The sequence below is a fragment of the Notamacropus eugenii genome, chromosome 4 (assembly GCF_028372415.1).
Source record: "Notamacropus eugenii isolate mMacEug1 chromosome 4, mMacEug1.pri_v2, whole genome shotgun sequence".
NCBI lineage: Eukaryota > Metazoa > Chordata > Mammalia > Diprotodontia > Macropodidae > Notamacropus > Notamacropus eugenii.
In genome coordinates, this window is record NC_092875.1 from 39,874,364 (window position 1) to 39,898,857 (window position 24,494).

Genomic DNA, 24,494 nt, shown 5'->3' on the forward strand with positions numbered 1-24,494 from the left:
CTTCCCAGTGTTCCCTTGATTCCCCTCCCCGTGCTGGCCTGGCTGCACCAGACCCAGACCCTGCCTCCTGCCCATCCCCCCGGCATCCTCTGAGTCCCCAGATGCCACTTTGTGCAGAGGCCTCTCTACCCCATATGGCCTTTAGATGCACCCGTCTGTTCCCCAGGCAGACCCAACTGTTCCAGGTTAGTTTGGCTTGTATCCCCATCACTCAGCAAGGTGCCTGACACAGTAAGCCTAAATCAAGGCTTGCTGAGAGACTGAACTGGGCTTTCCAGGGAGCACAGGAAGGGGATGGAGGTCAAGGCATTGATGGGGCCGGGGGATGGGGGGAGAGAAGGGAGGCTCATTTTACAGATGAGGAAATTCAGGCCTAAAGAGAGGATGCCGATCCAAGGTGGGTTTCCAGTCCAGCCAGGTTGACCCTCCAAGTCCAGCACACTACTCACCCAGGCCTATTCCAGTCATTTCCCTCCCCCCCACCCCCAAAAAAGCTTATAATGGTCTTGTAGGAAAAACATAGGCCCTGGGTTCCAATACCCCCTGAGGCTTACTACTTGTGTGGCCTTAGGCAAGATCCATCCCCTCCAGGAAGAGCCTGGGTTAACTCACCTTGGGAAATAGTGTGGCCAGACTACGTGGTCTCTGATTTCTTTTCCTGCCCTAAACCCATGCTTCTTAGCTCCTTCCCGTTCAGCCTTGCTCATCCTTGCTAGGAAGCTGGGCTGAGACCGTGCACAATGGGTACTCTGTGAGCTTCCAGGCTGAAATCACCTCTAACCTTGTTCTATCTCCCCAGGATCTCTGATCTGGCATGAGCTGGTAGCCCCCTGGGGAGACCCCACCACCGCCAAAGGAAACAGAAGTCCAGCTTCACCCACTCCCCTCCTGGCTAGGGGACCCTCTGTCAGCTCCAGGCAGCTCTAAACTGCAGGGCAAGGGCCAGCATGCACTGGGCAGGGAGACACTATGCTGGGAGCTCCCCAAATGGAGAAATCACCACTCGAGAAAAAGAAAGAGAAAAGGTTCTCTCCAGACCTGCCAGCACTGGGCTCCCTCCACCTTCTCCAGCCACCAAGACCTTGGTGGGAAAGAGGAATGCTCTGAGCTCCCAGGCCAGAAAAATCAATACATCCCCACATCTGTGCCAAGGTGCGGCATGGCTCCCCATTCCAGATGTGGGGAGCACAGAACTACCCCAGGCCTGGAATCTGCTTAAAGAAGAGGAGATATGACGTGTGTGCTCACACAAACACACACACACTCACACAGATACACACTCACATAGACACACACAAAGACACACACAGACAGATACACACACACACACACACACACACACACACACACACACACACACACACACACACACACACACACACAGCCCTACCTAAATTCAGGTGGAGAAGACACCTTCAAGTGTGTGGATGAGCATCCCCACCCACGTACCATGCCTATGATGACACGATAATGGAGCTGTCTTCACCAACACGTGCCTAAAATTTTCTTGGAACTAATCTGTGATGACACTGATATTTGCGTATCACTAGGCAAGCTTCTGAATTAATAATCAGATGTCAGAAGATAAACGCCGGGCGGCCCTGATGGCTCTCACGTGCACGCTAACATGTCCCTGGGAATCCCTTGAAGTGTACACAAGCCAGGTGAAAACTGTATTGTGGAGTGGAATCAATACAGCTGACAAATGGCAAGATGGCCTCCCCCAACACACCCTGCACGTACACGCATACACACACACACACACACACACACACACACACACACACACACGAGTCTTGGGTGCAAGGAGATCTAGGAACAAAACCTTTATCCAACGTCTCATACATGAGCCAGGCACCAATGCCACCTTTGGGAGGATGCCTTCCCAGATGACTCCAGGCCAACCCCAGCCCTGCCACCCCCAATCTACTTTCCATCTCATCCACATTGAGGGCTCCCTCTCCTCCTCCCTGGCAGCTCCGCCCAGGGGTCACCTCCTCAGAGAAGCTCTTCCTTATTTCACCCACTGTTAGGACGTCCTAATTTCTCTAATGAGCGTCAAAAAAGAAAACATGTCAGAACAGATCCTCTCCCCTATAAGGACGCAAGATGCCAATGGGAAGGTAGTTAGTCTATCTTGCCCACACTGGGCATTTAATGCTTGTGGAACCTGCACCATGCGGCTGTCAGACCCGAATCTAGGTTCAAGGCTCAGGATGCCCCAGGTTCAAATTCTGCTTCAGATGTTTGCTAGCTGGATGACCCTGAGCTTCAATGTCCTTTTGTCTGAAATGGGGGTGATAATACCTAGGAAATGCTCTGAGTGAAGAGATGGGACTGAAACAGCCGGACCCTCAAGAAGCCCCACGGGCCTGGAAAGCAGTGAGGTGCAGGGCCCCAAAGACCCAGATTCAGGCCCCTCCTCTAACCAATCCCTCATGGGGGTACTCTGGGAAAGTGACCTCTGAAGCTCAGTTTCCTCATCTGTAAAATGGAGAGCAAGCCAAGATGCCCTCTGACGTCCCCTCCAGCTCGGTTATCTCTAGAATCCTATGGACTTCCCAAGAGAAGGAGCACTGTGTTGCTGACTTTGTAAAGTGAGTGATTGCGCCCCCCGCTACCCCCTCCACACACGCTCTCTCTGGTTTAAAATCCTGCTTTTTGTCTCCTCAGTTTGTGTGAGGCAGAGCCTGCTTGACATCACACAGCTGAGAAAGCCCATTAAAAGTAACAATGCCCCTTTGTACAGATTTCTACAGAGCTTCCAGATTCACAAAGTCACTGCTCTCAGCAAAGCTGCAGGAGGTGCTGAGAATCCCCATCCTACAGATGAGGAGACATGCTCAGAAGGCTGGGGCAGTCGGTGTCCCACGGTGACCCAAGACACCCCCCTCCTAGGCTGGTGACCTCTTACCACTGTGACACTCAGGTCAGTCCTGGAAAGGCAGATCCAAGTGCCCAGGAAGGCTGGCCAGGCTCAAGGAGAGAGCCTTGGCTCTGGAGTCCTGAGGCCTTGGGTTCAAATCAATCAATCAAACAGCATTTAGTAAAAGCACTTGGGACATGATAGTCACTGGGTAGAAAAAAGGGGTGGGGGGAGCAGAGCCCTGCTTTCAACAAGCTTCAATTCTAGTAGCTCCCATAAGTCGCTTAGACATCCTGGGCCTCAGTTTCCCCATCTGTAAAGGGGTGGGGATGGATGCTCTCTAAGGCCCTTTCCAGCTTTCTTCCAAGATCCTAAGGTCTGTCAGCCTACCCTTCTCTGGGTGAAATCTGGGTAGTTAAGTAAAGCCAGCATCTACATGGCCTACCTGGCAAAGCCCAGTCCCTGCTCTACAGGCGGGCAAAGGCTCGAGTTTCCAAAGCCCAAGAGTCCCTGTTCTCCATCAGACATGCCCACACTCAGACTGTGTTTGTCTGCCCCAGCTAGGCTCTATGTGGCCCAAGTCCCTCTAGGTCCCCTCCTCCTCCAGCCCCTCACACAGGCCATTCCTCAAACTGGAAATTTACAGGAGCAAGTCACCTGCTCCAGGCTATCGGCCTGGTCATCTGTCTCCATCTTGGCTCATCCAATTTCAGCACAGACAGGGAACATGAGATGCTTGGCTCCAGGCGATGATCCAAGGTGGGCCAGCACGGAAAATAGATAAGGGAAAGTCATGCAGGGGAAAGGCCCAGCCCCACCTGTCGGATTTGGGTCAGCATGAAAGCAGCCATGCCCTACCTCACTCCCAGAGCAAACTGGTAGAAGGCTGCTATCCCCAGGAAAGGGCCCTTCCACCAGTACCCATGGAAGGCAGGCAGCCTGCTACCACAGAGGGGCTGAAAGCCGTGGTTCCAGGACAGAAATGACAGAGAGGAGAGACAAGCCCCCTCTGAGTCATCCCTTCTTTCTCTCTCCTCTAAGCATGAAGCATTAAGTGCCAAGTGCAGTCCCTGCCCTCAAGGAGCACAGATTGTAATGGGGAAACATCAAGAACTGACTCTGAAAATGGAGAGAGGCCTGGCAGGGGAGAGGCCCTCAGAGAGCCCACCTGGCAGGAGGAGGACAAAAGACCTGACTTCCAGAACCATGAGCCTCTGCTCTCCCTCTGAACAGCCAGTCCAGTGACCTCGCCAAGTCTCCTGTGTTCTCTAAGCATCCACTTTCCAGTCTGTGAAATGGGAACAGCATGACTGACTGGCACTGAGACCTCTCTGGTGGGCTGTGGCCATCTATCAGAAGGGAAACTCATGAGAGTCGGCCTTGCCATGCAGTCCTGGTGCTCCCCACAGGAACCTGGCATATATGAAGGGCTTAGTAAATGCATTCTGGAGAAGGAAAGTGCCAACCCCTCCTGCGTCCCTGCCCAGAAAATCCCAAACAGGGCGCTGTCTGCCTTGGAGGCCAGCCTCTGCACGTGCCCAGCCCAGAGTGGGGATGGCAAAAATGCTGCTGGGATCGAGTCTGGTGCCTCCTGCCCAATCTTCTCCCTGCCTGAGGAGAAAGCCTAGAGGGAGGCTAGATAGGAACATAGAAGATCACACAGCCCAACTTCCCTCTTTTAGGGGGTAGGAGCCCACACTGTACCTGTGATTTTATTCGTGTAGGAAGTTCCACGGAGGAGACAACCCTCCACCAATACAAAGCGACCCCTCTGAGAGAGCCACGGACAGGTCAAAGTCACAGGCCCATGGCCTCTGTGGCTCAGAGGCCAAACTTACCATCTAGGGAGGACAAGCATGAAGCAGGCATTGAGGGCAGATGCTGCATCTTTCCCCGCTTCACGGTCAAAGCCTCACCAAACCCTGCCCATGAATCCACACTAGCCATGTGACCTCAGGACCTGGGGCTTCCTCTGCACAACAAGGGGGTCCTATGAGCCCCAAATCTATGACCTGGTAAACCCTCACCCACCCCAGCCAGTGCCCCCCGTGATTTAGGACAAACCCATAAGAAGCCCCGCACTGATTGGAGCAGGTGGGGTTGGGGACAGGGCATCTGCGGAAGAGACAGACAGTGCCAGTCTAAAAGTCCCAATTCTCTTTCCCCTCACCCTGGATCCTGAGCAGCCCAACAAATCACTTCATGCCATCCAGGCAGCCACAGCTAGAGAAATGGAGCTTTCTCCAAGCCAGCCTGCTATGTCACCAATGCGGCCTCTATCTGAGGCTCCCCTTCTGTCTCTGAGTCATGCCCAGATTCAATTTCTCCAGGACTCACTCAGTCAGCCTCCTTCTCTCTCCTTCCCATCAGTGGGGGCCCTGGGAAAGCCAGCCTGAGACCACCTCCCCACCTCAATGCCCTCACTTAGCAGAGGCTGATTCTCCCCAAAGTACAAGAGGGGAGACCCTGCCCAGAGACACCTCCAAGAGGACAGGGGAGCAGACAGGAAACTGGGGGATGCTCACTACAGGTTACCCCATGCCCTCATAATAAAAGACCCTGAACATGCTGCCCTTCCCCATCTCTGAGTGTCTCCCCCATGAGGAGGGCACAGTGCCTAGGTCAGAGTAAACATCTAATCAGTGGCTTTGCACTCCTCCATCCAGGGAAGCAGACAAAACCTTACATTTCATTTGCAGTATACAAAGCATTTCCCAAGAACAGCCCACTGGGGGATATGGCACCAAGACTTCTGTGAGATGTTATCTCTGTGACCTTGAAGAAGTCCCTTCCCCTCTTTGGGACTCACGTTCCTCATCTATAAGATGAGTGTTTTGGAGCAGGCGGCCTCTGTGGTCCCTCCCAGCTACAAACAGATGATCCCATGATCCTAAGGCTCCCATTTTGTGGATGGGGAAACTGAGGCTCAGAGAGACCAAATGACTTCTCAGACACATAGTTAAGGAAAAGGACCAGGAATCACACAAGTCTTCCCAGGAAAGCAGCCCCAGCACACACGCTCTCCCAAGACTGCCTAGCCTCTGAGGTCCTTTCCAGAGTTCACTGACATTCTGAAGCAATCTGATGGCGGGGAACAATCTGGGACTTTTTTTTTTTATGAGACCCTAAATTAGCCCCCACCCACAGAGAGAAACCATTTACCTGGCCCACAATGACTCACCTCCAGGGGGACAGGAAAAACACTAGTGAAAGAGGCATCCAGCCCTAACCGCAATCCTCACAGCCCATTTTCACAGCTACCATTTCAAGTGAAGGAATGATTGTAGAGGGTCTGGCAAAGCTTCAAGAACTAAATACATCCTCATCATATTTTTTGGATCCTTGCAACCCTATCCAAAAAAGGAGCACAGCTGCTATCCCCATTTGACAGATGCAAAAACTGAGTCTGTGAGGGCTACCTGATGAAAAGGCATAGAGCTTGATCGCAGGTACTCAGACACCAGTTCAGTGCCCTGCTAAACTCACAGGCAGAATTAGACCTACTGTGTGCACCAGGGAAAAGTGGTGGGGAAATTACCTGATGTGTCACCAGTGGGAAAAAAAATAAATACCACTCATACCGGCCAAGCTTCCTCAGCTGGTGAAATGGCGGGGAGGTCAGGTAGCCATGGCTAGAGAGGACGATGCCAACACCATGGGCACAGGGATGGGCAGGGGAGAAAAGGCTAAGGATGCAGTCACTGGAGGGGAGGGAAGAAATCCACAGTGTACAAGGCCACCCTCCAGGGCCGTAGCTGCCCGCTCTGTGCAGGGCAGAGCTCACTGCACAGCGCTGTCCATGACCTCCAGTGCCCGGGCAAAGTTCTGCTTGCCTCACCCTGGTTACTAAGTTACCCACCACCAAAGACACACATTCTGAGTATTTCTATCCTGAAGATACCCGCCCAACCTGAAGCACGCATGTCAAGGATTGCAAAGCTAGAGCCTCTCCTTGGCCCCCGGCCTCCCCATCCCCACCTTCCCTCGGATCACTCTGCCTAAGGGGCTGCACAAACACCGAGCCATCATCATCTTCATCACTGTCCTTTGGGAACATATCAGGGAAGGCTTCCCAAAGGTGGCCATGGGAGGCAGGAAATTTAAAGATGACCAAACTCCAAGGAGCCTGGGAAAGGAGGCATGCATGTGTGTGCATCAAATAAACTGTGTGTCAACACAAACGATCCTGTTCGTTTTCTTACTCATAGTGATGACCAGTGAGTGGAGTCCAGCCCCGGCCCCAGAGATACCTTCATCCAACAAATTACCCAGCGCTCTGATTATTTATATCCTGAGGACAAAAACCCCACTCGAGGATTCCCAGGCTGCAGCCCACGTTGGCTCTTTGGGGCCCTCCACCCCCTCTTAGCTCTGCCCTTTCTCAGGAGCCCTGGGGAGGTTCACATTCTAATGATTCTTACGGTGACTGCTGGGAAATAGAAACAAGACGGAAACACTCTGGAGCGAGGGAGACACGCTCTCCTCCCTCCTCCCTCCTCTCTCTCTACCTCTGTCTCTCTCCCCTACACAGAGTGATGCCCCAGTATCCTCTTCTGTAAAAGGGGGATGTTCAGAGCACTGGATCACCAGCACAGACGCAGGGCCCTCTGGAGACCTCATGGAGCCCCAATGCCAGCCTTTGCTGTCCTTCAAGGCCCACAAAGCTCCAGGCAGAACAGGCCTTCTTCCTCGGCACAATCAGTAAAGAATTCTGGCGGAGAGAACACATCAGCCCTGTTTTAGGCACACTGGGAGGATCCCCCATGAGGTCAATCCTTTTCCCCTGGTGTTGGCCTACATGAGAACAGGGGTGAGGCGGGGACAATAATTGAGTGAAAAGTGATTACATGGAACAGGGGAAAGAATCTTCTGGGCCTCCGTGTCCTCAAATTAGAACAGGAGGGAGACTGGCCAGGATGCCCTCAAAAAGCCTTTGCCATTTCTAAATCTACAATTGTCTGCTGGACCTGGGTTCAAATCCTGGCCCTAGTATTTACTACTTTTGTGATGGGGAAGTCACTTAATTTCTCTGGACCATCAGTTGACTCAGCTGTAAAATGAGGAGATGGTAGATAAAGTGACCTCTAATGTTCCTCTCAGCTCTAAATCAATAACCTACAATGACAAAAATCACCCAAGCTCAGCTAAAAGGGCTCTGAGGCTATCTAAGTCCCAGCCCCCAGCGTGATCTGGAGCAACCCTCCCCAGCTCCTTTAAGGAGGCATGTGTGCTGCAGGTCAGTCTGGCCCTGGAATAGGGTGTCATGTTCTTACAAAGCCCAAGCCTCGCTCATCTGACGTGGCATCTTCCAAATTTGGAAGAAAATCTTGACAGCTCTCACTACCTACACCCCAGAACAGTGTCATTATCCCAGTGCCTGGATGGAAAAGATGGAAGAGGCCCACAGCCAGGCCCTGCTGCCCATTCTCTGACCTGGTGTCAGCCCTCAGGCCACCTCCCCTGGGCAGAGGCTAGAGCGATGGCTTCCTCAGTAAAGTCACTTTACTAAGGAATAGGACTGGATTAAACAGCGCTGGGGCACCTCCCACCTCTAAACCTTTGCATCAGAGCTTTCCTGCTAAGGACAGTCTGTGACTGGCAGTCATGAAGAAAGGAAAGTCTGCCCTGTGCCATCTACACTCCCCTACCCCCAGGGCTGCGGGGCAGTCTCTTCCCTGGCCAAACATCTGACCATCTATCATTATCATTTCCCCTCTATCCAGAGAGAGCTGGGCCAAACCAATTCAATCCAACCAGCACTTACTGGGCACCAACCAAGGGCCCAGGCACCGTGCCAGGTCCTGGGAATATAAAGGAAAAAATAAAAGTCTCTGCCCTCATCCAGCTGATGTTCTAAAGAGGGGATAAAGAGTGTATGCAAACAAGTAAACAAGATAAGCCGGGGGTGCTGAGGCCAAGCTGGGCAATGGCACTTCAGGAAAGGTCCAGTGCTACAGATCTAGGCTTGATTTATTGTTTTCTACAGCCAAGACTTAAGAAAGCAACCGGAAGAAATGATGGTAATGTGGATTAAACTTAAAATGGTCTCTCCTTTTCTTTTCCAGAGAGCTGGTTGTCAAACATATACCCCCACGCCCCTGGAGAGAACCCTAACATGAGCTGGCTGTTAAACATATATCCCCATGCCCCTGGAGAGAACCCTAACACTTGGGGATCAATCAATCAGCATTTACTATGTGGTAGATATGTGTTCATCCTTCATTGCCAAAGAAGACCATGCCATCACAGAAATGATGACATGACTTGCACTTGACTTTGTTTTGAGTGAGGGAGGGCTGTGCAGGTCACCAGCCTCACTTGTCCTCCAGAGCCATCTGTATCCAGTGACCAGATATTCATCAGGACGACTGGAGATGACCCAGGATGAGGTAACTGGGGTTAAGTGACTTGCCCAAGGTCACACAGCTAGTGAGTGCCAAGTGTCTGAGGTGAGATTTGAACTCAGGTCCTCCTGACTCCTGCGCTGGGGCTCTGTCCACTGGGCCACTATGTGGCAGAAATATAAAGATAAAGAGGGAAGGATTCCTGTCCTGGGGGCTCACATTCTACTGGCTAGAGGCCAGCTTCTTCCAGAGCAAGGGAAACTCTTGGTCCATCAGACTCCTCCCCAAAAGGTCACCTCGCCCTCTTGCACTGGGTGCAGAGTTGCCATTGGGTAAGTCCTCCTCTGGTGGCAGAGTCCACTCCTTCCACTCCGAGCCCAGCCCCAAACACACAGACCCCGAGATGAAAGCCAGGGAACAAGAGACAGGCACAAAATCGGGTTTCTGTTTGTTTCCCATCTAATTGGTACATTTGTGTGCACTGAACTGTGGCCAGACCTGCCAGCACACTATGCCACAGAGCCACAGCTGGCCAGGGGTGGGGGAGCAGGAGGAGAAAAGAGGTGAAGAGAAAGACACAGAAAACCCTGTGAGATAGGAGGGCCCCTCCCTATGGCCGAGGCCAAAGGGCTTCTGCAGGAGCTTCCCGAGCCAGGAGCCCCCTTCTCGCAGGCATTTGGCAAACACTCGCCTTGATCTTCCCTGGTTCTCCACCATTAAGTTACACACTCCCCAGGAGGAATGTGTTTTCCATTAGACACCGCTCCTCCATCTGGCCTTTAAAATAGCAATTTTCTCTGCAGAAAGCAGGCTAAAAAAAGGCCGGAGAAGACGGGCCCCAAACTCAGGGCAGGAAGGTCTTGGCAAGGCCAAGGGTCAGAGGCCAGAGGTTCCACCAGCCCAGCTCCCTGAAGGTCAGGGCTTCTGCCTTAAAGGCCCAGCCCCATTTCTCCCCCCACTATCATCCAACTCAAAAGGACACTGAAACACTTTGCCAGCTTTGGAAATCAGAGGATCTGGGTTCAGAAAATCACTGATTGAGAACTAGAACCTCAGAGGCCAAACAGCCCAACACTGCTGCTGGGCAAAGGAGGAAACAGCTCCTAACTAAGATCTTCTTAACTCCAAACCCACAGTGCTGGCCACTAAGCCACACTGCCTCCCCAGCTAGGCAACTCAGCACTCTCGTGAAAACTTTTCTGGCCTCAGTTTCCTCACCCACAAAAGGAGGAATTGGGACTAGACGGAATCTGAAGGTGAAAACAGTCAGACATCCCTCTTTGAATCTCTAAAGTTTAGCAAAGTGCCTAGTATACAGCAAGGGCCTAATAAATGCTTCATCATTACCATTATTAACCACTTAGAATCTAGTTCCTCCCCCACAGGAGCCCATAGCTACAAACTATTTATGGTCAGAGGGCCTGGGTTTGAATTCTGCCTCTGCTACTTACTATCTAAACTGCTTGGACTCTCCAGGCCTCTACTTCATTCTCCTGTGAATCATGGTGAGGGAAAGGAGGAAGATTAATGCGAAAAGGAAGGGAGGCAGTTAGAGGACACTCCTCTGGTTCTAAGAGATCTGCTTGAGAGGAAGGGTCCTGAGACTTCAGTGCCATCTGCCTCAGGGGCCAGAGCTTACCATTTGCCTGGACCTTTCAATCACCTGAATTGAGGCCTTTGATCAGTTTAACACAGCCCTCTGGCTCCTGACCCACATCACTGAGAGAACAAAGGTGCCCACATTCTAGGGACAATCAGGAACCTTGGCTCTGGAGTCACAAGACCTGGGTTCAAATCCTCTGACATTTACTGCCTGAAGAACCTCATCTATAAAATGAGGGAGGGTCAGGCTAGGTGGCCTCTGAAGGCCTTGCCAGCTTTAGGCCTAGGGCCCTAAAATCTGTTTTTCAGGCCTGGGAACACAGAAGGAAGAACTTGCTTGACTTGCTAGCTGCTTCTCAATAGCAAAAACATCTGGTATAGAGATCAACAGCTGGGTGAGCAGTGGGAAGAGGCCCATGGTCCTCACTCAGCTCCCTCCTACTCCACAGCTATGTGCACAGAGAGTGCAGTTTGCCTCCTGTCCCCTGCCCATGAATTTCTTGGCTTGTGGATCTGGGCTGGGGGAAGGCCATCCAAGATGGTTGCAGACTGCTATGGACCTCCTCTTCTGAAACCTGTGCCCGGAAAATTCACATTGTGAGCTAAAGGGGAAATGTCACTGTTACTGCTAATTACAGCTAGGGGGTCGAAAAAATGGGGTTTAGGACAACAAACAAGTCCCAGTGTAGGGGTCTCAATGCCCTTCCCTCCCAGGAGAAGCTCTCCCTCAGTCAGCCCCCAGCCCCCATTTCTTAATGTCATCATCTCCCTTCCAACATCCTCTGTTGGCTCGTGCCAAGAACCCCAGGACTTAGAAGTGAGGGGCCTTCATCTTCCCCCAACCCCAATGAGACAGGTAGCGACCCCTCCCACCAGAATGAATCACAGGATCAGGTTCTCTCTAGAGCTGCAAGAGCAGAAAGGCCCAAGGACAGAGCTCCCCAACCAGGGCCCGACCTGGGAGTTTAAAAGCCCAGAATCACAAGATCTCAGAATCAGGGGCTCCTCCGGTCTGGTCTGGCTCTCTCCGTCTAACGGGCAGAAACCAAGTGAGGCCAAAGACAGGGCCTAATTTTTATTTTTGCTTCTGTGCCCCCAGTGCCTGGCACATAGTAGGAACTAAGCTGGATTGAATGACCCTTCTAGCCATCTTCATAAAAGCTTTCTTGTGTTTCTCCAAAATTACTCTCCCAGAAGTACATCTCTGGTTACCCTCAGGGGCCTCTGTGTAAATGGAATCTCTTTCCTTACTCCCCACCCCACTCCCACACATCAGGACTCTGGGTTTTCAAGAATATATTGGCATCGCTGAGTCACTGCATGAAGACACTGGCGGTCATTTCAAATAATCTCCAGGGAGGAGGCAGGGAGGGCAGGGAGATGGGAATCTTAGGCCCACCCTGCCTGGCCTGGCCGCCCCATGCCCATCTCTCCAAGACTTCTTTGGATCCTAGTTTCGTGATTAGACTCTCTCCTCAGTGACCTCCAAGACATGGCATACGGTGCCCCCCCCGCCACCATCTTTGCCCCTGCCCAATCAATCTGACCCACTCAGAATCTCAATGAATAATCCACACACTTCTTGTCTGTTAAAAAGCCAAGTAGAGTAAGAAGTCATCATCACGTACAATATCAAGGCTTCCACCACCCATCTGACTTCTCCTAGAGGGGCTCGGAATCTGAGGACCTGGGGGGAGTTTCTGGCTCTGTTCCCTTTGGCTTCTTGGGTTCCTCCCCTCTCTGACCTATACTGCCCATCTGTAAAATGGGTGAGCTGGTCTGGCCCCTCCTACATCTGGATCGATGGTGCCATGATCCCCATGGAGATCAGGTTCAAGCCCAACATGGCACCACCGTGGCTTCTGCAATAGGGTCCGGGGACGTTTATTAGAAAGAACTACAGAAAGCCACTCAGACGTTTTACCTCTTCAGGACACAAATGGAAACAAATAGCCACATAGGGAATACTGCGTTTTAATAGGAGAACAAGTCAGTCTAGTTTCTTCTACATATGACTTAGTTTTATTCAGGGGGATAGGCCTCAGTTTACCCCTCTGGGAAGGCTTAGACTAGACTTCCTCCACGGTGTATTCCCAGCTAATCTCAATCTATAGTTACTTGCAATCGGTGGGCCTCAGTTTCCCAAACTGTAAAATGGGGGGGGGGGCTGAGCTGGATGGCCTCTGAACTTGGCTCTCAGCACCTGACTACCCATGTGACCCTTCAGACTCTGAGCCCAAAGGGCCCTCAGAGGGCGTCTCATCTGCTCCCCCCCAGCATTGGCCTTGGTCACCTCTCCCCATGGACCCTCTGAAGTCTCTGAAAGGCTCCCTTGCCTCCTCTCCAGCCCAGCCTTCCCACAAGCCTCCTCCACAATCATCACTGGCTCCCCCTTACTTACAGGCTCAAACCCAAAGTTGTGAGGGATTTGCTCCTGCTGTCTGACCCAATCCCTATCATGCAAGAATCCAGTCTACACATAGTAACAGAACAACAAATGCTAACACAGCGCTCTGGGGTTGGCAAGACAATTCACAGATATTCTCAATCCCTCCTCACAATGACCTAGGAGTTAGGTGCTATAACAACCCCCAGTTTACAGCTGAGGAAGCTGAGGCAGACAGAGGATGAGTGCCTGGCCCATGATTGCACAAGGAAGCAAGGAAGGATTCAAACTCAGGTCTTCCTGACTCCCAAGCCTAGAGCTCTGTCCCTCACACCCCAAGCCACTGGTACTTTGGCCAGGCCCATCATCGGGCCTCTGTCACTCTTTGATTCCTTCCTCCTTCTATCCATGCCCAGCCCCAAGAAAGGCCCCTGGATGGAGCAGACCCGCAAGCCAGCATCACCCAGGACGATCAGATGGGGCTTGAGTCAGCTCAAGGAAAGCCACGGCTTGCCTTTCTGGAGGAGCACCTGCTCTGGGGGGCGATCGCTGGGCTCCCTCAATGTCCCCGGGAGCAGCTGGCAGGGGTGGGCTCTCCTAAGGAGCCTGCTGCTCATGGCGCTGGGGTGTCAAGTTAACAGGAGGAAATGGGGGCCCTCGGAGCGAAAGGAAACTATCGCAGAACAGTTAGAAAAGGCTCACTATACGCAGGCACAGCACAAAGACAGAATGAACCAGCCCCTATGTTGCAGGGAGGTTAGTCTAGTAACACAGATATACAGGAGTACAACAAGGGAGAAACACTGAATCTGGACACAAGAACTGGAAGAGACCCTCAGAAGCCCCCTGGTCCACGTTCCTCCTGTCTACAGATGAGGAGTCCAAGGGGATTTGCCCAAAGTTCCACCGGGTCTTAGTAACAGACATGGGATTCAAACCCAGGTCTTCAGACACCAAAGTTCTCTTCTCCCTGCCAGACCTGCTCCTTGAGAGCTGGGTAAGGACCAGAGAGTCACCTTTAAGCCCACAAGACGCATCCTGGCTGGGTGACCCTGAGCTAGACAGCCCTCCACCCTCCCCCACCCACCTGGGCAGATGCTGGTCTGAATCAGGAGAGGGCATTTCTTCACTCAGGAAATCCCTTGTCCTTATCGCTCTATAATAACATTTTTATTAAGTTCACTTAAAATGTTAATAGTAATTGTTGTTCAGTGATTTCAGTCGTGTCCGACTCTCCATGACCCCATTTGGGGTTTTCTGGGCAGAGATCCTAGAGTGGTTTGTCATTTCCTCTCCAGCTTATTTTACAGATGAGGGAACAGAGGACAACAGGAATTAAGTGACTTGCCCAGGGTCACACAGCTAGGCTGGATTTGAACTCAGGTCTTCCTGACTTCAGGCTCAGGGCTCTACCCACTGTGCCAGCTGTGAGAGACAAGCAGGGAGCCTTTACTGATCACAAGCAACAGTGGCCTGCGACAGGCCAGGGAGACACCAGCCCAAGCAATCACTGCAGGCCCTCATTATCTCCCAAAGGCCACGCTGCCAGAGAAAAGGAAGTGCCCCCCAGGGCCCATCACTCTGGCCTGCCTACTCCAGATCCATTACTGCTCTATCCTCCCTATTCAAACCCTGCCAAGAGCCCTCCAAAAGCAGGCTGAGGCTCCAAATCCACCACCTGGTCATCCTGGCTGCAGAGCTGTGTTCTGGCCCCTGGCCATGGCTGCCTGGAGGAAGAGGCATGAGAGCCCAGGGCCTTCTTCAGCAATGCCAAAGAGGCCTCGGGGGGGGGGGTCTTCACAGAGAGGGTGGAACCCTGCTGAGGATGGATGGGGGATGGGGCAGTTCCTCTGGCCCAGGGTCACACATGCCTGAACCACATGGCTGCTGAGGTTCCCTCCATCTCACAGATGGCATAAGTTTAGTCTGCAGGAACCTCAGAGGCCACTCAATCCAGTTATTCATACTGCAGCTGAGGCCTAAAGACAGTGAGAGGCTGGGCCAGGATCTGAACTCAAATCCTGACTCCCTTCCCATCCAGCCCCAGTGTCCCCCTCCTTCTCTGCTCCATCCTCCAGACAGATGCCACAGTCTGGGTCTGGCCTTGCCCTTCCTTTGCTCAAGAAGAGTCCCTGGGATCAAACACAAGATCCCATGTGTGGTGCTGAAAGCTCTTTACAGGCATCCCAGCTTCACCCTTCATTTGCAGGCTGATAGCACATACTCCTCTTATCTCCTGCCTCCACTCTTTTGCCCTCCTCCATGCCTACCTCCATGTCCTCTTCGTTCCCGCCTCCTGGACTCCCTCCCTGGCTGATATTCCTGTCCGGCCCTCTCCTCCCTCCCGCTGCATGGCTCTGTATGAGCCCTTTGTCCTCCATTCGGGTGTACACGGTCCCCCCTCAGAGGCTCTCACTGTGTCTTGGTGCAGGATTGACCTTCGCAGAAATATCATCCCTTAAGAGCCCCGGTAACCCTTCTAGGGATCTAGGAGGAAATCAGTAGCTGGAATTTGGAGCTCACACGCAGATCTGTGGGCGCTTCACTCACTCCATCTCATCAGACTCAGCACCCCGCATCAGATGGGAACAGCAGAATGAGTTCTCACAGAATTTCAGCAATCTAAACCTGGCCCTCCAGCGGAAGACCCTGAAGAACATGCTGCATAAGAAGTCCTCCAGCCTCTGCTTGGAGACCTCCGAGGACAGGGGACTCACTACTCCTCCAGGCAGCCTCTTCCACAGACTCTGCTCATGGGGAAATTCTTCCCCCACTAAAGCCTAAATGTGGCTCTTCACAATTTCTGTCCACTGCTCCCAGCCCCATCCTCGTCTCCACTTCACAGAGGAGAAAACAGAGGCTCAGACAGCTAGGATGTGCTTAGGAGCGGGATCTGAACTTGAACCCAGGCCTTCCTGAGGGAAGTCACACTCTCATGGGGGAGCACACCACCTGGGGCAGCAAGAGACCAGAGAGCAGAGGAGGTAAGAGATGAAGACCCTGACCCACCCTAGACTGGCCTCTGGGGTCTACCTCAGGTCACAGAAACAGGCAAACGCAGGGGGTGAGATTCAAACTCAGGTCTTTCAGACTCCCAATTCTGTAATAATTCATACTTCAGCGGCTTAATGAAAGGAAGCATCTATTAAGAACCTACTATGTACAGAGCACTACACTGTGATCACTGTCAGCCATCTAGGATCCAAAGAGAGGCCTTGAGGAAGGCCCAGAAAGGCTGCAAGGAGGGTAGAGGGGGCACAGAAGGAGCAAGCCACTCCCCGCCCCCCACACCGTCCCCCACCCCAGGCCCATCAAACCATCACATTCTCCCTGAGGATCCTGGCTTCTTCTGAAGCCACTTTGCTTCCAAGCCTGGTCTTATCCCATGGCCCCAAGAGATGAAAGAGGGAGGCTGGGGAGGGCACAAGGGAGAGCCCTGGCCTCTCTAGAGACAGAGGTTCTGGCAGGACCTCCAGGCTTCAGACCCAAGGCTGCCCCGACTGGCCCACTTGGGAGAGCTCTGGGAAGGCCCGGAAGGCATGTTTTATCCAGGATGGCAATTCAGAGGACCACAAAGCTGACAATCCCGGACCCCCACACTGCTTCTCAAAGGGGCCACACAGATGGGTTTATAGGGTCACTAGCACCTGTGCCAAACCCTCCCCCAAAAACAAGGAATAAAAACCAAGCTAGGTGCCGCTTTCCTCGAGGCAGGGGAGGGGGCAGGTGGTCCACCTCCCATAAAACCATAATCCTCCCCAGGAGGGTGGTCAGGAGCAGGGAATTATGCTCTTAGGCAGGGGTGTGCTTGCCTGTCCACTAGTTGGGCCCACAAAGGTCCCATTGTCATGGAAATGCCCCCAGTCACAGGAAACCCTCAGAAAGCAAACAGCCCAGAGAAGAGAATCTTCTCCACCTCTAAGTAGGGGACAGAAGAAGGAGGGGGCCTCTCTCCTCCCTCATCTCCTCCTTCCTCCCAGGCCCTGCATCCACCCAGCTGCTTTCCCAAATCACGGCCCCTTTTACTGGAAGAAATAGTTTTCTAATGACCCTCGGCTCCTCAGGCCCACTGGCCACCCGGGGATGCCATCTCCAAAGAATCATCTTCTGACTGAGCTGGGCTCCCTACCTTCAGCCCGCCCCACAGAGGCAGCGGAGAGCCCGGATGCTGGCCAGCACCCCATCTTACAGAGGACACTGAGATCCAAGAAAGAACGTGACAGGGTGGGGACACTGACCATGCTAACTGGTGAGCTAGAAGAGGCTACAGGGGCGATCCAGACCACCCTCATTTTATGTATCAGGACACTTAAGGCCTGGGGAAATTAAGAGACTTGCCCAAGGTCACACAGGGAGCATCAGGGGCAAGACTTGAACCCAACTCTTCTGCCTCCGAATTTAACCAACTCACTGCCACCCACCTGCCTGAGCATCTGTCACAAGCTCCCAAAGCTGAAAGAGAAGCAGGTGGGCATATAGTTGCCCAATTGTAGGGGGAAGGAGCCATCTCCCCCTGCAGCAATGGCCAGCCACCCTCAGCCTGATCTCCTGCCACATGGGCCTCACACTCTACCCACTAAGGCGAGGTCACCATAAGGTGCCTGAAGCTCTAAATACCTGGATCCTCAATCTGAGCTTATCCTAGAAGGTGGCTCTGGGATACCCGAAGTCAATGCTGACCACATTACTGGTACCAGAGACTGCTGCAGTCCACGCAGCCCTGACCAAGGGCCAGGTACTGTGCAGAGTGCTTTACACACTTTATCTCACCCAGTGCTCACAGAAGCCTGGAGAGGCAGCTGATGTTCTTATCCCCATTTTATAGATGAGGAAACTGAGGCAAACAGAGGTGAAGTAATAACATCTGATGCTCATTTCAGATGAGGAAATTGAGGCAGACAGAGGTGCAGCAACTTAGGCAGGTAAATGATGAGGCAGGATTTGGACACAGGTCTTCCTGACTCCAGACTTCACTGCACCAGCAAGCCACCACACTACTATCCTTACCATTGCTAAACTGGACCCTCGATCTTCCTTTCAGGAAGGGGCACCACCCTCGCTCAGCTGTCGTGGGGGCAGGGCCTGCCTGGGCCCATCACAAGACAGATATAAATGTGTGCATGTGGACTATCAAATGATTGGGGAAGAGGGCAGGCATCGAGCCTGTGCTGGTGACTAGAGCAAAAGAAGGCCTAGGTTCAAATCCTGCCCTTGCTGTATGACAAAAACAGATGAGTAAAGATAGCAGCAGGGCGGATCTGAATGCAAGCTCTCCAGGCTGCTGAGCACTCTGGCCACTCTCTGCTTCCGTGCGGCTTCATAAACACTCACTACTCAAATGGACGAATGTTGGTCAAGCAGCGGTTATGAGGCCGGCTCCCCCCATGTCAGACCTGTCTTCTGTGTCTCCAAAGGGGAAGCCAGAACAAGCAAAGGATGAAGGCCCCCAGCAGAGCAGCAACTCGGGCCTCTCTACCCTGCCCACTACCCCAGGGAGCAGAGACCTCTCTCTGCCTGGTGATGGGGAAGAACCGGGGTCAAGACTTGGGGGGCTGCAGAACGGGCTCATAGAGCAACTTTGTGACAACTGTTCAAATCAACATATTTCTCTAAAAGAGGGGATAAATGTGTCAGAAGTTCTCAGTCCCTTATAAAATCCTCTTTAATGTTCTCTGTGTCTTGAAATGTCTGAGTCTGTTGACCAATGTCAAGTTCACAATGAAAAAACAACTCAAAAAAGTGTGAGAGCCCGGGTCCTTTAATGTCCTGATTATCCCTCCTTCCTCCCCAGCCTGTAACAAACCCAAAGACAGTAAACTCTTGTCATTTAAACTACAACATGTCAGAGCACTTAGGAGAAGTGTGGGCCATACGGTCACTGCTGTCCAAGCTTCTCCCATCTGAACATGCTCCAGGAGTGACCTAATACTGAGGCACGGACCCCTGCGGCCTAAAGACTGGGAGGGCCCTGCCAGATCCCTCAGGCCAGAGCAGCAAAGAGGTCCAGTGGACAGAGCGCTGGGACACTGAGCAAGGAGGGCCCAGACCTTGGAGCCTCCTCCATGCCCACCCACAGCCAAGTCCCTGAGCAACTTGGTTTCCTCAGCTGTAAAAAATGGCCCCTTCCAGCTCTAGACCTTTGAGCTCATGTGGCTATGAACAGCTGGGAGGGGTCCAAGGCCGCAGGGCCAGGAATTAGTCCTGCCAATCACTCCTCAAGGCCTGCTTGGATTCCCTGGCTAACCCAGGAATGTGGGCCAGCATCTAACTCTGTCGGTCTGGGTCCCTGTCTGCCTCCCCTCCCTCCTTCCCTCCTTCCTTCCATCCTTCCTTCCTTCCTTCCTTCCTTCCTTCCCTCCCTCCCTCCCTCTCTCTCTCCTTCTCCCTTTCCCTCCACCCCTCTTCTGACCAATCCTCAGATGATGTTGTGCCCCCTCAGACTTCGAAGAGTTGGGGACCATAGAAGGAGAGGGGGAAGAAGGAGAGTTTGAGAAAAAAGGAAGAGGAGGGAGGGAAGGAAGCCGGAAACAATGGCAGCGCACATTTAGGCCTCTAAGTTCTGCAAAGTGCCTGACTTGAACTATTGTCTGATCCTGACAACAGCCATATGAGGTGGGTGCTTCTATGATCACCTCCATTTTACAGATGAGGACACTGAGGTTTAGAAAGGTTGAGGACTAAAACAGCCATTCTGGAGTCAGAGAACCCAGACTGAAAAGCGCAGCTCTGACACTGACCAACTCTGAGGCTGGCCTCAGTTTCCTCATCTGTAAGATGAAAGGACTGACACTCCAGCTCTGGATCCAAGATCCTATGACTTGCCATTAGTCAAATGGCCAGTAAATGTCAAAGGAAGTCCAGCATTCACACCACAAAAGCATGTGGGACACCCTCCTCATCACCTGAGGGGTAACATTCTGACAGAGCGCTAGCGACACAGGGAGACCACATCTGTAAAATGGTGTGAGGCCTCTATCAAGGTTTCTGAACCTTTGATGCCCTGGGATCTCTCTGCAGGCAGGTGGAGCCTAGGAATTTCTTCTTCAAATCACGTTTTTCAACACATAAAATAAAATGCCCAGAGTTACAAAGGACATGAGTCATTCTGAAATTTCAAATGAATAATGTATTAAATCTGATATATATCAATACATTGTATAACATATGAAAGTTATTAAAATATCCATTCAAAAATAAAACTACAGACCTCAGCTTAAAAACCCCAGGTATACATGATCTCTCAGGCACCTTCCATTGAAACCTATGATCCTGTCAGCAATAATGAAGTACCTACTGTGAGGGCACCGTCAGGCTAAGCACTGAGGACACACACAGAGGCAGAGAGCACTCCCGGAGGAGAGGACGTCGAGCAGACCACTCCTGGCACCAAGTGGCCTGAACAGCTGAGCTCATCAGAAGACACAGGCCACACTATAAGACCCCTCCCCATGGAGGACACATTCCACACTGCAGAAGCAAGGGAAGGAGGTTTCTCAACTAGCTGCCGAATTTGACTAACACAGCAGTAAAGGAAAAACAATGTGGGGTCTCCTCCCCAGACAGGCTATTTCTCAGCATCAGAGAGAAAAGAATCCAAAGACTAAAAGAAAATTCTGGTGACACAGCCCAGGCTGTCCCTGACTCCCTGGTCATGTCCCAGACGGAGGTCCCAGGATAGCCGCCATCCAATGAGGTCACACAAAGGAGCGTTTGCATGAGCTTTTCTGGCCTATGAAAACTCTTCACCAGAAAAAAGGCAAGGATGTTAGGACCAAGGCTTAGGGTCGTCAGTGAATCTCAACGGCCAGCTCCAGGAAAGAAAAGGTGAAAGGTCAGCCAGCCCTGCAAACAGGACAGACTGCCAGGAAAGGGGTACGAAGAAGAAGGTGAGAAACAAAGGTGAGGAGACAGATTAGAGGAGTAGTGCAAAAACCAGAGAGATAAACACAGAAAACAGAGAGAGAAAAACAGAAAGACAGACAGAGAGACAGCGACTGAGAGAAAGAGAACAGTGGGGCAAAAACCAGAGAAGAAAACAGAGACAGAGATAGACAGATGCGGGGAGACAGAGAAAAAGGAGGAGAGGATGAAAACCAAGGTGCCAGGAAAGGGAGGAATGCCAGGACAGCACAGGAGGGGAAAGGAGGAAGGTCACTTTTCAGTTGCAATTCTCTGCTCCCCAGGAATCAAATTTCTAAAGATGGGAGAGCTGCTAGCCCAGAGCCAGCCCTTCCTGCTTAACCAGAATCTCTAAAAACCTGTAACAAATGAAGGCTGCCGGGCAAACTAGACTTTTACAAAAGCCAAAGCTCCAACAGGAGCAGGCTGTCACGGTGGCTGGAGAGAAGGAAGGGGGCTAGGGGTCCCTGAAACCCCCTGGTCCCCAGCTCACAGTCTCAGGGGCTCCAGGACGGGGCACAGAAGGAAGTGCTCAGCCCAGGGGTAACGATGCAGCAAGCAAGGAAGGTCAAGAGCCAGTAACGGAAACTCCAAGAAAAGCAGCGAGACAATGGGGGATGGGGGGGATCTTGTGGCTCTGTGCCAATCTGACATCTCAGAGAGCTCTTTAGGCACAACTCAGACCTCCAGCTCCACTGTGTATCAAGGGTCTACTTCACAATCACCATCTCCTTTGGGTGCTACTATTATTCCCATCCTACAGAGGAGGAAATGGAGGTAGACAGCAAGAACGTGACTTGCCCGGGTCACACAAGCAGTACTCACTGAGGCCAGATTTGAACGCAGGCCTTGCTGCCTCCAGGAGGCCCAGTGCTCTATCCAACGGGCCAACCTAGCTGTAAACTAAGGGCACAGTGTACCCAAATCAATGCAAATAAATGATTTCTACTAATTCATGAGAGAGAAAGTAGAAATAATGGAGGCCACCGATGTGGGCTTTGAATGAAGCAGGATGCCGCGTGGCCAGGCCTGAGAGGGGCTGACTCTGAGGGAGGCACAAGCAGAGCCAGGCTGGACAAATCCCCAGTTCTCTAACACATGCCATCACATGCAGTGAAAGGAGGCCCGAAGACTTGGGTTGAAGTCCTGCCTCCAACACTTCCCACTATGTGACCTTGGCAAAGTCACTGGACCTCAGTTTCCCCTCTGAGGTCTCCTCCAGGTATGACATCGATAGTTCTATGAATCTATGTGGGACTTCATCTTCTCCTCAGAAAAGGGGGGTGGGTAGAGAAGCTTAGCCTGTACTGGAGGTTCCTGACCTCCTGTATCCTACATGTCAGGCAGTCTGGTGATGCCTGCGGACCAGACGCCTTCTCTGAATTTCTTGTATAAAATCAGACTCACAAAATCACAAAGGAAACCAATTATAATGAAATATAGGGATCAATTTTTAAAAATTCCAATATTGTGGATCTCAGGTTAAAAACCTGTGGGTCCCTTCTAACTCTAGATGTGGGGTTTCCTCAGCTAGAAAGGGGAAGAAGAGGAGAGGTTACCTCGATGCCCCTGACGGGCCCTTTCCAGTCTTAAATCCCCCCAGATCATGATCCTAAGGCTAGGGGAACCTGTGCCCCAAAATCCAGCAGGGCCATTTTCAAAATAACAACACATCCCTGCTGGGCCCAGCCATGGCCCAGAACAACACAGGCTTGGAAGGACCCAGGTTTCAGGTCACTAACAGTCACAGACTTCCCCCTGGAACCTGAGGAAAGGTCAGAGAGACAACGAGCCACAGAGCAGGTGCAGGAATGCAGAGATGCCCTGAGAGGTGGATGTCCGGTCGAGATGGTCAGGCTCCCCTGGGAAGGGCACCTCCCAAACATGCAGCCCAGAACCACATGAAAGCTAAAACTTCTGAGGGCCCCAGACAGCCTGATCACCAGCCCTCTGGGGATCCCAGCCTCCCCATGGAAACACCAACAACTCAAACAGATGCTTGGGAAGGAGTCAGATCCACCAATATTTCTTATATGCCAGGCACCATGCTGGGCACTTCAGGTACAGATACCAAACACCACTGCCCTCAAAAAGTTCCTGGAAGGAGAAGCTGGACAGTACCTTCGAGGTCATCTAGCCCAACTGTCCACCTCACGGACAGAAGGGAAGGAGGACCCAGGAGGACAAGGGACCCCCTTTCTGCATGAACTGGCAGAGGGGGAGTGGGCTGAGCCCAAAACCAATGCCACCTTGAGCTGCTAGGCAGACCTAAGCTAAACAGAGAATCAGCAGGCTCAAGGCAGACAGAGCGGATGTGTCCTACAGAAACTCAGACCTCAGGCTCCAGGAAGAGGCAGGAACTACCCAGTCCTTTAGGATGACAGGGCAGCCAGATGGTGCAGTGGAGAGCGCACCAGGCTTGAAGTCAAGAAGACTCATCTTTCTGAGTTCAAATCTGGCCTCAGACACTTACTAGCTGGGTGACCCTGGGCAAGTCACTTTACCATTTGCCTGTCAAATAAACTGGAGAAGGAAATGGCACAACCACTCCAAGAAAATCCCAAATGAAGTCACAAAGACTTGGATACATGTGAAACAACCGAACAACAACAGGAAGACCAGACTTGGGCAGGTAAGCGACGGGCATTGTAGCCAAGGAAAGAGCAAAGGGCAAGGGAGGCTGGAGGAGAGGAAGCCGGCCAGTCTGCAAGATGGCAGTGAGGAGCAGCGGCTGGAGAGATAGGCTGGGGCCTTCAACGTCAGACAGTCAGAGACCTGGGCTCAAAAGAGGGACCTCAGCAGATGAGGCTCAGAGGAATCCCAGAGTGGGCAGCGGCTCTGCCTCTGGCCACACAGCTCATGAGTGTCAGGGCCTGGACTCCAGACTGGGCTCTCTGCCTTTTCCACCATGGTGGGTCTGTGGGTGCAGTAGGAGCTACTCACGGTGTCTACGGGCGTGCAAGAAGTCAACCCTCCATCCAGCGTTGAGCCTCGGAGAAGCCCTGAGGCCCCCTCAGATACACATCCCCAGCACCTCTCAGAACAAAACTCTCCCTCATATCCTCCTAGGGAGCTGGCCTTCTGTTTGTGCCTGCATTTTTTTACAGATTCCTCTTGGCCAATTAAGTGGGCAAGTCTCAACGAGCTGTACCCTTTCCCTTTTCAAGGCAGACACCTGGCCAGGGGCCAATGTCTACAGCTCAGTGGAGAAGAAGGAGCTGTGACCTGAGTTATTCCTGATGCCCACACCCGGCCAGGCCCCTCCCCTTCCCCCCACAGGGAGTCACTCTCTCTCTCTCTCTCTCTCTCTCTCTCTCTCTCTCTCTCTCTCTCTCTCTCTCTCTGTCATACACACACACACACACACACACACACACACACACACACACACAGGTAC

At 52.3% G+C, this 24,494-nt stretch overlaps 1 protein-coding gene across 11 annotated transcripts in view; it reads right to left on the reverse strand.

Moving 5' to 3' along the window:
* Positions 1–24,494, reverse strand: part of NCOR2 (nuclear receptor corepressor 2) — a 359,203-nt gene that overhangs the window by 270,056 nt on the left and 64,653 nt on the right. The window lies entirely within an intron of this gene.